The sequence below is a fragment of the Chiloscyllium plagiosum genome, unplaced genomic scaffold (assembly GCF_037043375.1).
Source record: "Chiloscyllium plagiosum isolate Xiang-an unplaced genomic scaffold, Cpla_swu_hap1 HiC_scaffold_33, whole genome shotgun sequence".
NCBI lineage: Eukaryota > Metazoa > Chordata > Chondrichthyes > Orectolobiformes > Hemiscylliidae > Chiloscyllium > Chiloscyllium plagiosum.
Window position 1 is genome coordinate 4,550,740 of NW_028270171.1, and position 13,000 is coordinate 4,563,739.

General features: G+C 47.6%; 1 long non-coding RNA gene across 1 annotated transcript in view; it reads left to right on the forward strand.

Moving 5' to 3' along the window:
* The window catches only part of LOC122542111 (uncharacterized), a 214,454-nt gene extending 201,720 nt beyond the window's left edge, over positions 1-12,734 (forward strand). Inside the window, exon 3 of the long non-coding RNA XR_006309748.2 lies at positions 12,413-12,734. This is a non-coding gene — a long non-coding RNA (uncharacterized LOC122542111). The remainder of the gene's footprint in view (positions 1-12,412) is intronic.
* The last annotated feature ends 266 nt before the right edge of the window (positions 12,735-13,000 follow it).

Below are 13,000 nucleotides of genomic sequence, written 5' to 3' on the forward strand. Positions count from 1 at the left end.
AACCCATGACCACTTCCATCTGGAAGGACAAGGGCAGCAATTCCATGGGAACACCACCCCCTGCAAGTTCCCCTCCGAGCCACTCACCATCCTGACTTGGAAATGTATCGCTGTTCCTTCACTGTCACTGGGTCAAAGTCTTGGAAGACCTTCCCTAAGGGCATTGTGGGTCTACCCACAGCACATGGACTGCAGCGGTTCAAGAAGGCAGCTCACCCCCACCTTCTCAAGGGGCAACTAGCGATGGGCAATAAATGCTGAGCCCAGCCAGTGATGCCCATGTCCCACAAAATGAATAAATAAAAAACTTGAATGCAAGCATTTTATAATTTATACATGAGGACCTTCAAATCCTTCTGTGCTATTGCTTTCTACAGGCCCTCTCCATTAAACAATATTCTTCCTGCTACATCCTTCCACATCAGAGCCCAGCTGTTGAGTTTTTGCCCAGTCACCCAACCCGTCTGTGTCATCCTCATCACTTATCTTCCTTATTATTTTTGTGTCATTTGAAAGCTTGACTACAGCACATTCATTTTCCTCATCTAAGTCATTAATCCATATTGTAAATAATTATAACCCCAGCACTGACGGCTGTGACACACCACTATTTACAGATTGCTATCCTGAGCCTTGATCCTGTTGTATTAGCTTTAGGCATGGGATCTGAGTAAATGTCTTTGGGAAATACCAAGCACACTACATCAACTGATTTCCCATTATCTACCCTACTTACTTTATCCTCAAAGATTTGTAACACACTTGTCAAATGCTGTTTAGCTTTCATAAACCATTTTGATCAAATAGACTATGATTTTCCAAGTGCACTGGTTATTGTATTGCCATAGTCTTACCAGACCAGAGGGGCTGCTCGCTCTCTCTCATTAGAAAGGGGTGACTGGTGGTGATTTAACCTGAGGGCCACCAGACCTCAGGTGAGGGAAGTGCTTGAGAAGGAAAGTCATTCATGGTAACCTCAAACCGGTGATGGGAATTGAACCCACACAGTTGGCATCACACTGCTCTGTAAACCAACAATCCAGCCAACTGAGCTAAACTGATTAAGTGCATTGTAAGATTGGCTTAGTAATAAATACCAGTATTTTTCTAATGACTGATGTCAGTTTGGTAGTTCCTTGTTTTTTCTCTCCCTCCTTTACTGAGTAGCAATGTTATTTTTGATAACTTCAAAGAGAAATGTGAAGATATGTGGATGATGACAGGAACATTGCACCGAGACAAACAGACAATTGTTAAATTCCCTTAAATACAGTTCGCACAAGGTGTGGTACAATCCTGGTAGCTCCAAAACAAACTGTTAAAGGTCCAAACTAAGATTGCTGGTTGTCTAATAAAAATGGAAGGTGCTGGAGAAACTTGGCAGGTCTGTGGAGAGAGAAACACAGTTAACATTTCAAGTCTGGTATGACTCTTCTTCAGAACTGAAGACGTTCAGATGATGAGTCATATTGGATTTCATTCATTCATTCACAGGATGCGGGCATCACTGGTGAGGCAGCATTTATTGCCCATCCCTAGTTACCCAGAGGGCAGTTAAGTTCAACCCCATTGCAGTGGATCTGGAGTTACATGTCAGTCAGACCAGGTGAGGCTGGCAGTTTCCTTCCCTAAAGGACATTAGTGACCCAGATGGGCTTTTCTGACAATCGACAATAGATTCATGGTCATCATTAGAGTCTTAATTCTAGATATTTATTGAATTCAAATTCCACCTTCTGCTGTGGTAGGATTTGAACCTGGGTCCCCAGAACATCATGTGGGTCTCTAAATTAACAATCTAGTGACAATACCGCTAGGCCATTGACCTCCTCTCCACTTTCCCACCTAACAATGTGAAATATTAACTCTGTTTCTCTCTCTCTACCAGACCTGCTGAGTTTCTCCGGCACTTTCTCTTTTCATTTCCAGCTGCTGCAGTTTTTGTTTTTATTGTATTTTCAGATATTTTTTGGCGAAGGGCTTTAAGGAGTTCTGGAATGAAGTAGATACAGTAATGACACAGATCAGGCAGGATTAAAGTGATCAAGGGGCTCAATGGTCTCATCCTACTCCTATGCTTGTGTTTGCCCCAAGTAAATAACAGCAGCATCCATCCCTCAAACGTTGAGAGGGAGCAGCACCCCTGTTTATGTCAGAAATAAATCTTGCAGCTAATTTTGGTGAAGGACAACTTGGAGCTCACAGGCACTAATGGAACATGAGGGAACTGCAGCTCAGCCCCGGCAGAACCAGCTCTCCCATGGTACATCACAGACAAGCTGCAACTTAAATCAAATCAGAAATGAACTCATATATCTCTTCTGCTTTCATCCAGTTTCCCTGATCTGCTGACAACAAGGCTCCCATTCATTTGGCCCAATTCCTTTGCCTCCAGGTCTCTCCACGGCAGTTAATTGGATATTCGCAGAAAATAAAAGGACCTCATGATTTTGAACTGACTCAACATTCGTGGGAGCCCGTCAGATTCTTAAAGGTCACAGTGATAATGTTTTCCACTTTACTGATCCAAACATAAATGGTATTTCATAAAGAAACATGTATCAGCTCAATCGGTGAGGTGGTCCATGGAGATTTGGACAACTGGGTGGGGGGGGGAGCGGGGGGCGGGGTGCTTATTGATTTACAGCAGCTTCATGGAGGAGAATGGAGTAGGAATATCAGCACAGGGTTAGAAACATAGAAATTAGCAGCAGGAGTAGACCATTAGACTCTTGGAGCCTATTCCACTGTCCAATCAGATCACGGCTGACCATCTAACTCAGTCCCACTTCCTCCCTCTGATCCCTTTAGCCCTAAGAACTGTATCTAACTCCTTCGCGAAAACATTCAATGTTTTGGCCTCAACCGCTTTCCGTGGCAGAGAATTCCACAGGCTCCCCACTCTCCGGGGAAGACATTTCTCCCCATCTCAATCCTAACCCAAATCCTTAGACTGTGACCCCTTGATTCTGGACTCCCCAGTCATCAGGAACATCCATCCTGTGTTTAGCCTGTCTAGTCCTGTTAGAGGTGTATGTGAGATCCCTCTCATTCCTCTAAATGCCAGTGAGTATAGCTCTAACTCATCCAGTGTCTCCTCATACATCAGTCCTGCCATCCCTGGAAACAGTCTGGTAAACCTTCACCACATTCCCTCCATCTCCAGAACATCCTTCCTCAAATAAGGAGACCAAATCTGCACACAATACTCCAGGAGGGGTCTCCCTAATGTCCTGTACAGTTGCAGCACAGTGCAGTTTGAGTTGCTCCTGTACTCGGATCCTCTCGCTATGAAGCTAACATTCCATTTGCTTTCTTCGCCACCTGCTGCTCCTGCAATGCTGACTCTCAGTGACTGGTGTACAAGGACACCCACACCTCATTGTATCTTCCCCTTCCCCAACCTATTACCATTTGGATAATTATCTACCTTTCGGCTTTGCTCCCAAAACATTGTTCTTGGCTGTTGCCTAATGGTGGGCTCTCAACATTGGTCACTGAAGTTTCAAGTTCTCCCAGGTTGGATTTAGCTCATTCATCAAACTGAACTCTCCCAGTTCCCTGTATCTCCCCAGCCCGTCAGAAGAGTGGGCTGTGCATGATTTTCTGGATTGGCTAATCAGACACCAAGGCGAAAGTGAGGACTGCAGATGCTGGAGAATAGAGTCAAGAGAGTGGTGCTGGAAAAGCACAGCAGATCAGGCAGCATCTGAGGAGCAGGAGAGTCGACATTTCGGGCAAAAGCCCTTCATCGAGCACGCTGCCTGACCTGCTGTGCTTTTCCACCACCACACTCGCGACTCTAATCCAACACCAATCAGATTCATTGAACAAACACAAACGATCTCCTTTGTAAAAACCAGATTATTATCCTTGGAATTGTATCACTGTCTCTCTGTTCCTTCAAGACCCTCCTGGATTTCAGGAACTTTGCCCTTCCTAACACTTCCATCCGTGCACCTGGTGTTAATGTTTAGCTGACGTACGCTCCTGGGTTAAGACATCTTGCGTCGTTTCACCGCTCCATTAAGGTGCTTCATAAATGCAAGTGATTTCTTTTTAATGAATCAAAACGTGTCCCTAAGACACCACCTGACTCGGTCAAAGGTTGAGTGAGTGGGGCTGTCATTGGGTAGTATGCTAATTTGCTTACAATATGAATAATTCATGAATGTTATAGAAAGATCTATTCAATAGGCTATTGTAAAAGATGCTAATTGGTCAGCCAGTGTACATTTGGCATGAAGTTAAGTATTGACTTATCATTGATGCTGCTGCAAGATTAATTCCTATTATTGTTTTGGACAGTTGCCTGAGGCAGTTGCTTCAATAAATAACTGTTTAAGAAAGAATAGATCTATTGATCTTGGAGCTTTCATATTGGACACCCCCGTTCCCTCTAAATCTGACTGCCTGAAACACACAACAAGCATTTGCAGCCACACCTACCTATTCAGCATGTCTTCAAAGTGGGGTCAGAGTCTCACCACGCCCTGATCATCTCTACAACCTGGAGCCACGGTTGTGTTTGATGGGTAGACGAAGGTACGAGCTGACCAAGGCCCTCGAGTCCTTCGAAAAGAATAAAACTCCCGGAAGCGACGGCTTACCGGTCGAGCTCTATTCCGCTCTGTGGGACTTGATTGGCCAGGACCTGCTGGAGGTGTATGTCAGTATGCTCCGGGCAGGTACCATGAGTGAATCCATGAGGAAAGGCATCATCACCCTCGTCTACAAGCGGAAGGGGGAGAGGGAGGAACTCAAAAATTGGAGACCAATCTCACTGTTGAATGCGGATTACAAAATTCTGTCAAAGGTAATCGCCAACCGGGTCAGGTCTGCTCTGGGGTCGGTGATTCACCCTGACCAAACCTGTGCTGTGCCGGGCAGGAAGATCGCTGAGAGTCTCGCACTCCTCAGGGATACGATCGCCTACGTGCAGGACAGAGGGTTGGACACCTGCCTGATCAGCCTGGACCAGGAGAAAGCCTTTGACAGGATATCACACACGTATATGAGAGATGTTCTCTCCAAAATGGGCTTTGGGGAGGGAATCTGCAATTGGATCAGACTGCTCTACACCAACATTGTCAGTGTAATCTCAATCAATGGGTGGGAATCAGATAGCTTCCCAGTTAGATCTGGGGTCAGGCAGGGCTGCCCTCTCTCTCCTGCCTTGTTTGTGTGCTGCATAGAGCCATTTGCCGAGTCCATCAGGAAGGATACGAGCCTGAGAGGGGTGACTATTCCTGGCAGCGGGGGCCTGCAGGTTAAGGCCTCCCTGTACATGGATGACGTCGCCGTTTTCTGCTCGGATCCGCTGTCTGTGCGCAGACTCATGTGCATTTGTGACCAGTTCGAACGGGCCTCGGGGGCCAAGGTAAACCGAGGCAAGAGCGAGGCCATGCTCTTCGGGAACTGGGCCGACCAATCCTCGATCCCCTTCACCGTCAGGACCGACCACCTGAAGGTGCTGGGTATTTGGTTCGGGGGGGGCTGGGGCGTGCGCCAAGTCTTGGGAGGAGCGTATCAGCAAAGTGAGGGAGAAACTGGGCAGATGGAAGCTACGGTCGCTCTCCATCACGGGAAAAAACCTGGTCATCAGGTATGAGGCACTGTCATTGCTGTTATACGTGGCACAGGTCTGGCCTATTCCCAGAACCTGTGCCGCTGCAGTCACCCGGGCCATCTTCCAGTTTATATGGAGGTCAAAGATGGACCGGGTCCGAAGGGACTCGCTGTACAAAGATCTGGGCAATGGGGGAAAAAATACACCCAATGCCACCCTCACCCTGATGGCCACCTTTGTTTGTGGCTGCATCAAGCTGTGCGTGGATCCCCGGTACGCAAACACCAAGTGTCACTACGTACTGAGGTTCTGCCTGTCCCCGGTGTTGCGAAGAATGGGCCTGGCCTCGCTGCCGCGGAACGCTCCGAGTAGTTGGACCGTTCCGTATCACCTGTCCTTCGTGGAGAAGTTTATGAAGAAAAACACCTTTGACCACAAGTCCATCAGGAAGTGGTCAGCATGTAGTGTCCTCGAGACCCTTTGGGAAAAGGAGAGGGCGGATCCTATCGAGCGGTTCCCTGAGCAGACTGTCAAAACCATTTGGCAGAATGCCTCATCGCCAGATCTTTCCAACAAGCACCAAGACATGGCTTGGCTGGTGGTGAGAAGGGCTCTGCCTGTGAGATCCTTTATGCACGCCCGGACTCTCAGCCGCACCGCACGCTGCCCTCGAAGCGGCTGCAGGGGGACGGGACTGTCACACACCTCCTTCTGGAATGTGCCTATGCAGAGGAAGTCTGGAGAGGAATGCAATGGTGTTTGTCGAGGTTCGTCCCGAGCAGCGCCGTGACGCGGGACTCCGAGCTCTACGGTCTGTTCCCCGGGACGCACACCGAGACGCACATCAACTGTGCCTGGAGGATCATCAACTCGGTGAAGGATGCTCTCTGGGTGGTCCGAAACCTGCTGATCTTCCAGCTGAAGGAGTTGACCCCGACTGGGTGTTGCAGACTGGCACATTCCAAGGTCCAGGACTACGTGTTGAGGGACGCGCTGAAGCTTGGGGCAGCTGCCGCCAAGGCGCGGTGGGGAAAGACCACTGTGTAAAGTCTGCCTGCCTAACGAAGAACAGGGGGCCCATGCAGTCATTTGGGCTCTGCTGACGCCTCAGCTAAAAATGTAATCGTACCGACCTGTAAATAGGAATGATTACTCTGTTTCGGTATGCAAAGAAATGGAATGTTTACATATGTATGGCATGTCCAACTGTACAGACCATCAAAGTATTTATGAATAAAGTATATTTTTGAAATAAAAAAAAGGTGAAGGTAACATCTGGTCATGCAGTGAGATCTCAATCTACCCAGTGGGCTGAGGAATGGCAGATGGAGGTTAATTTTGACAAGTGGTTAGCACTGCTGCCTCACAGCGTCAGGGTCCCAGGTTCGATTCCCACCTCAGGCGACTGTCTGTGTGGAGTTTGCACATTCTCCCCGTGTCTGCGTGGGTTTCCTCTGGGTGCTCCGGTTTCCTCCCACAGTCCAAAGATGTGCAGGTCAGGTGAATTGGCCATGCTAAATTGCCCGTAGTGAAAGGTGGATTAGTCAGAGGGAAATATAGGGGTGTGTGTTTCTCTTCGGAGGGTCGGTGTGGACTTGTTGGGCCGAATGGCCTGTTTTCACACTGTAGGTAATCTAATCTAATCTAAAAAAAACGCGAGATGTCGCATTTTGGTGGGTCAAACTGGGGCAAGAGTAACACAGTCTGTGGTAGGGCCTTGGGGAGTCTTATAGAACAAAGAGATCGAGGGATACAGGTTCATTAGTTCCTTGAAAGTGGAGTCACAGGTAGACAGGGTGGTGAAGAAGGCTTTCAGCATGCTTGCTTTCATCAGTCAGAGCACGAAGTATAGCAGTTGGGGTGTCTTGTTGCAGCTGTATGAGATGTTGATGTTTGGAGTACTATATGAAGTACTATAGAAAGGATATTATTAAATGAGAAAGAGTGCAGAAAAGATTTACTAGGATGCTACCTGGACTGGAAGGTTTACATTATAAGGAAAGGCTGGATAGGCTGGGACTATTTTCCCTGGAGCGTAGGTGACTGAGGGGGTGGCCTTATAGAGGTCTATAAAATCATGAAAGGCATTAATCAGTGGATAGCAGACAGCTTTTCCCCAGGGGAGGGGGAGTCTAAAACTAGAGGGCAGAGGTTCAAGGTGAGAGGGGAGAGATACAAAAGGGTCCAGAGGGGCAATATTTCCAAACAGAGGGTGGTGTGTGTCTGGAACAGGCTGCCAGATGTAGTGGTGGAGGTGAGTACAATTTTGTCATTGAGGAACATTCAGACAGGTACGTGGATGGGATAGGTGTGGAGGGATATGGACCAAACTCAGGCAAATGGGACTAGATTAAACTGTGAAAGCTGGGTGGTTTGAGCAAGTTGGGTTGAAGGGCCTGGTTCCACACTGTAGACCTCTTTGACTAATAGCTCACTGGGAGAGTTGGAGGGTGGCTTTCAGAGGGTGACATCAGAACAGTTCTGGTACACGAGGCGCCATTCTTTCATCGCCTGAATCACAGGATGGCCCACGGGAGTGCATTGTAAATGGAACTATTCACATTTAAAACCATAATCCCATTCGAAATAGGAGCACGTGCAGGTCGTTCGGCCCCTCGATCCTGCTCCATCATTCTATAGGACTGTGGCTGATCCACCTTCCTGCCCTTTCCCTGTAATCCTCGATTCCCCGACTGATCGAGAATCGATCTCAGCCTTAAATATACACGAGGCCTCTGCCCCCCCCACAGCTCTCTCTGTGGCAAGGAGTTCCAAAGACTCAACCCTCTGACAGAAGAGATTCCTCCTCATCTCAGCCTTAAATTGATGCCCCTTTATTCTGAGACTGTACCCTCTGCTCCTCGATTCTCCCATGAGGGGAAACACCCTCTCAGCATTGACCCTGTCAAACCCATCTACATTTCAATGAGATCAGCTCTCATTCTTCGAATCTCCAGTGAGTAGAGTCCCAACCTATTTAGCCTTTGGTCATAAGACAATCTCTCCCTCCACCCTAGTTAACCTTCTCTGGACTCCCTCAATGAAATGATATCTTTCCTTATAATAAGGGGAGCTAAACTGCTTACAATACTCCAGATTTGCAGTTAGATTTCCCTACAGTCCAACCCCTTTGAGTTAAGGAGCCTTCCACAGGGAGAAGGCTCTGTGTGTTTCTAGCAGATGAGCTTGATGTCTTCATTTAGTGCAAAGCCCTCTCTCACGACAACCACAAGGTCTATGGTAGAAAGGTGTGCTGATGGGGTGAGATGAGATAGGGCAGGTGGACATTCTCAATCCAGGCCCAGCTGGATTCTCTGCAAAGCCTCAGTTCTCCTGGTGGTCCAGCCTTGGTCACACTTTCCTGTCAGCTGGTCTTCCATAATAGATACTGACAGAGGAACTTATAATGGGACCTGCTTATGTAAACATGTCACGCTGCTCTCACAACTCCAAGGTGCTGTATCCCTTGAGGTTTGCATCTCCCATCTCTTCGGCCTACGTTGTGGAGGCTAGCCCCTTGCTTCAATCACCCAGCTTCCCCAGGGGTTTGTGGTGTAACTGCTCCCCTCTCAGGTGAGATGTGAATTGGATGACCATGGCACGCTTCCCAGGTAGCTGTGAAAGATCCCAGGGCTGTTATTATGCAGAAGAGCTGGGGAATTCTCAACAAGGCCTGGCTAATACTTATCCCTTGGCCAGCACCATCAAAGAGATCAGTTGAATGAGATATTGCTGTTTGTGAGAGCTTGCTGTGAGCAAATTGGCTGTCAGTTTTGTTATATTACAATGGTGGCTATACTCTAAAAACAATTCTATTGGCCGTGGAGCACTCTGAGATATCCCAAGGCGCTATAAAAATGCTCCTTTGGCAAGACATTACTTTTTTCTCTCAAACTGGAGCTTGGGGGGGAGGCTATCTAGCATGGCATTGAGGGGAAGAGCGGTGGCAGGGGTGTGGTGTGAAGGGATGGAGTTCGGGTGTTGCATGGCATGAACTGGATTGATATTTCACGCCTGGCACTGTGGTCTCTTTCTGTGCCGGGTCATTCACTGTGAAACTGGGCAGCAAGACGGTGAGCAGGGATGCTTGCTGGGAAAGGGAATGATTTACGTAACCCTCATCAACATCGTCTGGAAAAAGGATATTAAATCCCTCAACAAAAGAGCAAAAGCCTATTGACATCACCAAAGCCACTCTGATTAACCTCGAGCTAATTAGCAGCGCAGAGGTCAGGGCTGCTGAGAGCAATACACCCCTGTCTCTTGCTGCAAATGATAGAGCCTCCATGCTGTGCCACACTAATGTCAGACACAGACCAGAGGACACAGAACACGACAGGAAAACAATTGAACTGTTATCTCGACCAAAGAAGTCACACTTACAAAACTGGAGACTGTCAGAGAGACAGCTCTCATTTATTGTCCAGATACAACTGAGCTCAATTCCAATGGAATCGTCCATCTCTTTCTCAATGCTGGGGATAACAATTTCAATCCGGTCGGATGTGGGGTATTGTAGGGGAGCTGGTGGGAGTGTGTTAAACTCAGGGCTGGGAATTAACCCCTCGCATCCCACTGCCTTAAGGATCCCTGCATGCAGGTCAACATAGCGACCAATCACAATGAACTAATCCACATTGCTGACGGAATGGTAACTCTTACAGAGAAGGTCAGGATGGGCAGCACTGGGTCAGTGGCTGCTGTTCTCCACATCAGGTTTATCCTTCAGGGTCTTGCATTGTCACTTCACTGGAACATCACCAGAGTTCCAGGTGTGAGTTTGTGAGGAGACATGACTTAAAGCAGCTGAGGGATTATGTGATTGAGTCTGTTTTAAGGATTTTTGACTAGAATTAAAGGAGCAGGAGGAGGCCATTCAGTCCATCAAGACTGCTCTGCTATTGCATAAGATCATGGCTGATATGGTGATGGTCTTCCAGCTGCTCTCCCCCAGCCTTCCTCCTGAGTCCCCTCCTCCCATGCTCCCTCCTACTCTTCCCTCAATCTCTCTTCCCCTTCCTCTCACTCTTCATTCTTCACTCTTATTCCATTCCATCTATCCTCACCTCCCCTTCCTCCTCCCGACCTATCCTTCTCTTCATTCGCCAATCCCCTTACTCCTCACTCCTCTGACCTTTCATTCCACATCATTCCTCCCTTGCCCCCCAACCTCCCCCTTCTTCATCCCCCTCTTTCTCCTCCTCCTCCTACTCTTCTCTCTCTGCTATTCTTCCATTCCCCCTCCCCTCACCTCCTTCCTTCCCCCACTCTCGTCTATTTCACTCTCTATCTTCCTCCCTACTCTTTGCCCTTCTCTCTATTCTGTCCTCTTCCCATCCTCCTCTGGATTTTCCTACCCCCTGGCCCATGAATCACAGTAAGTGGCACCATGGTGATTTGTCCACAACTGGATTGGATGGTTGACTTAATAAAACTAATTTATAATCTCGATGGGAACATTCTCCCTTTCATAAATATGTCAATGAGTCCATTGCTCTCCATCGTCCCTAGCTATCTCTCCACTATCAATCCTTCACCAGGAATTTGGGGAGATGGCTCATGGGGAATTAATGTTGCTCCTGAATCAACAGAGAGTTATTGAGTCATAGAGATGTACAGCACGGAAACAGACCCTTTGGTCCAACTTGTCCATGCCGAACAGATATCCAAAAATAATTTTGACCCATATCCCTCTAAACTCTTCCTATTCACATACTAATCCAGATGCCTTTTAAATGTTGCAATTGTACCAGCCTCCACCACTTCCTCTGGCAGCTCGTTCCATACACGCACCACCTTCTTAAGTCTTTCCCCTCTCACCTTAAACCTATGGCCTCTATTTCTGGGTTCCACTGACCCTGGGCTTGATGTCACCAGGCAACGGATATTGCAATACATTTCGAAGGGAGTGCTGCATTATCGGAGGTTCAAATTCTCACAGCAATCATTGGATTGAAAAATTAAAGTGAAGCATTGACCTCTGCCTAGCATTCTGAGACAGCACCTTGCAGAAGAGCAGAAGATCATGAGGCTGATCAATCATCCAAAAGCAAATTATCTTGTCATTCCTATTTGTGGAATCTTGATCCATACAGTTTATTTGCTGCATTTCCTACTTCCCAGTGGTGACAACCGGTCAGGAATAATTAATTAGATGCAAGGTTTGATTAGCTTAGATTGTCTACAATGTGGAAACAGGCCATTCAGCCCAACCAGTCCATACCAACCCTCTGAAGAGTAACCCACCCAGACACATTTCCCTCTGTCTAATGCACTTAACACTATGGACAATTTAGCATGGCCAATTCACCCTAACCTGCACATCTTTGGGATTGTGGGAGGAAACCCACACAGACAGTCGCCCGAGGCTGGAATCAAACCTGGGACCCTGGCGCAGGGAGGCAGCAGTGCTAACCACTGAGCCACCGTGCCGCCCCATCTCAATGGTTCTTTGAGATAATCTGAATTTGTGAAAGGTGTCATCGAAATATAAATTATTTTTGATTCTCTTGTATAGGGGATGTGTTCCGTGAATTCAGTAGTCTGTTTGTTAATAGAATCGAAGCTGGTTGGTGAGGTTATAACCAGGATATGTGTATCTTTTCTTTCGTAGGAAGAGTTTATTGTCCTAAGGAGCAGGATAGTCGATGTTTTGGGTAAAGGCCCTTCAACATCCATTCCTGATGAAGGGCTTATGCCCGAAACGTCGACTCTCCTGCTCCTCGAACGCTGCCTGATCTGCTGTGCTTTTCCAGCACCACACTTTTCAACTCTGATCTGCAGTGTCTTCAGTCCTCGCTTTCTCCTACAGTTTATTGACCTGTTCATCCTTGCCATCCACAGCCCACACCCCGTGTCACAGCTGCTGCTGAGGTGGTTATAGCCCAGGATTTCGATTGCCCAGAATTCCTTGAACTGGTTTCTACATCATCTTCTGGCCCAGGATTTGGTGGTTTCTGTGTCAGCTTTCTGTCACGACAGAGACAGTGGTTCCTGTGTTTCCCTCGATCTCGGGAACCCATAAACCATGAATCAATGGATTTGGTCTTTTTTATCGATATGATTTCTGTTATTAATATCGGCACCGGAGTACGGGGACTTAAACACTTTTCACAGCATTGTTTTTGTACAAATGTAAGTGACAATAAAATATGAGTTGATTTCACACTCTGTTCAGGGATGGTATTACACACCTCTGGAGCAGGTGGGACTTGAACATGGGCCTCGTGACCCAGAGGTATGGACACTCTGACTGCACCACATGAACCTGATCTCCTGTTAGCTTGCATGTCCAGACAAAGGTTGAGTTGCCATTGCGTTACCAGACCACAGAGTTGTTCTCCCACTCGAGGGAGATGACTGGGGGACAGTCTAACCTGAGGATTGCTGTACCTCAGGTGAAGGGTAGAGGTTGAGAATGGGAATCTTTCG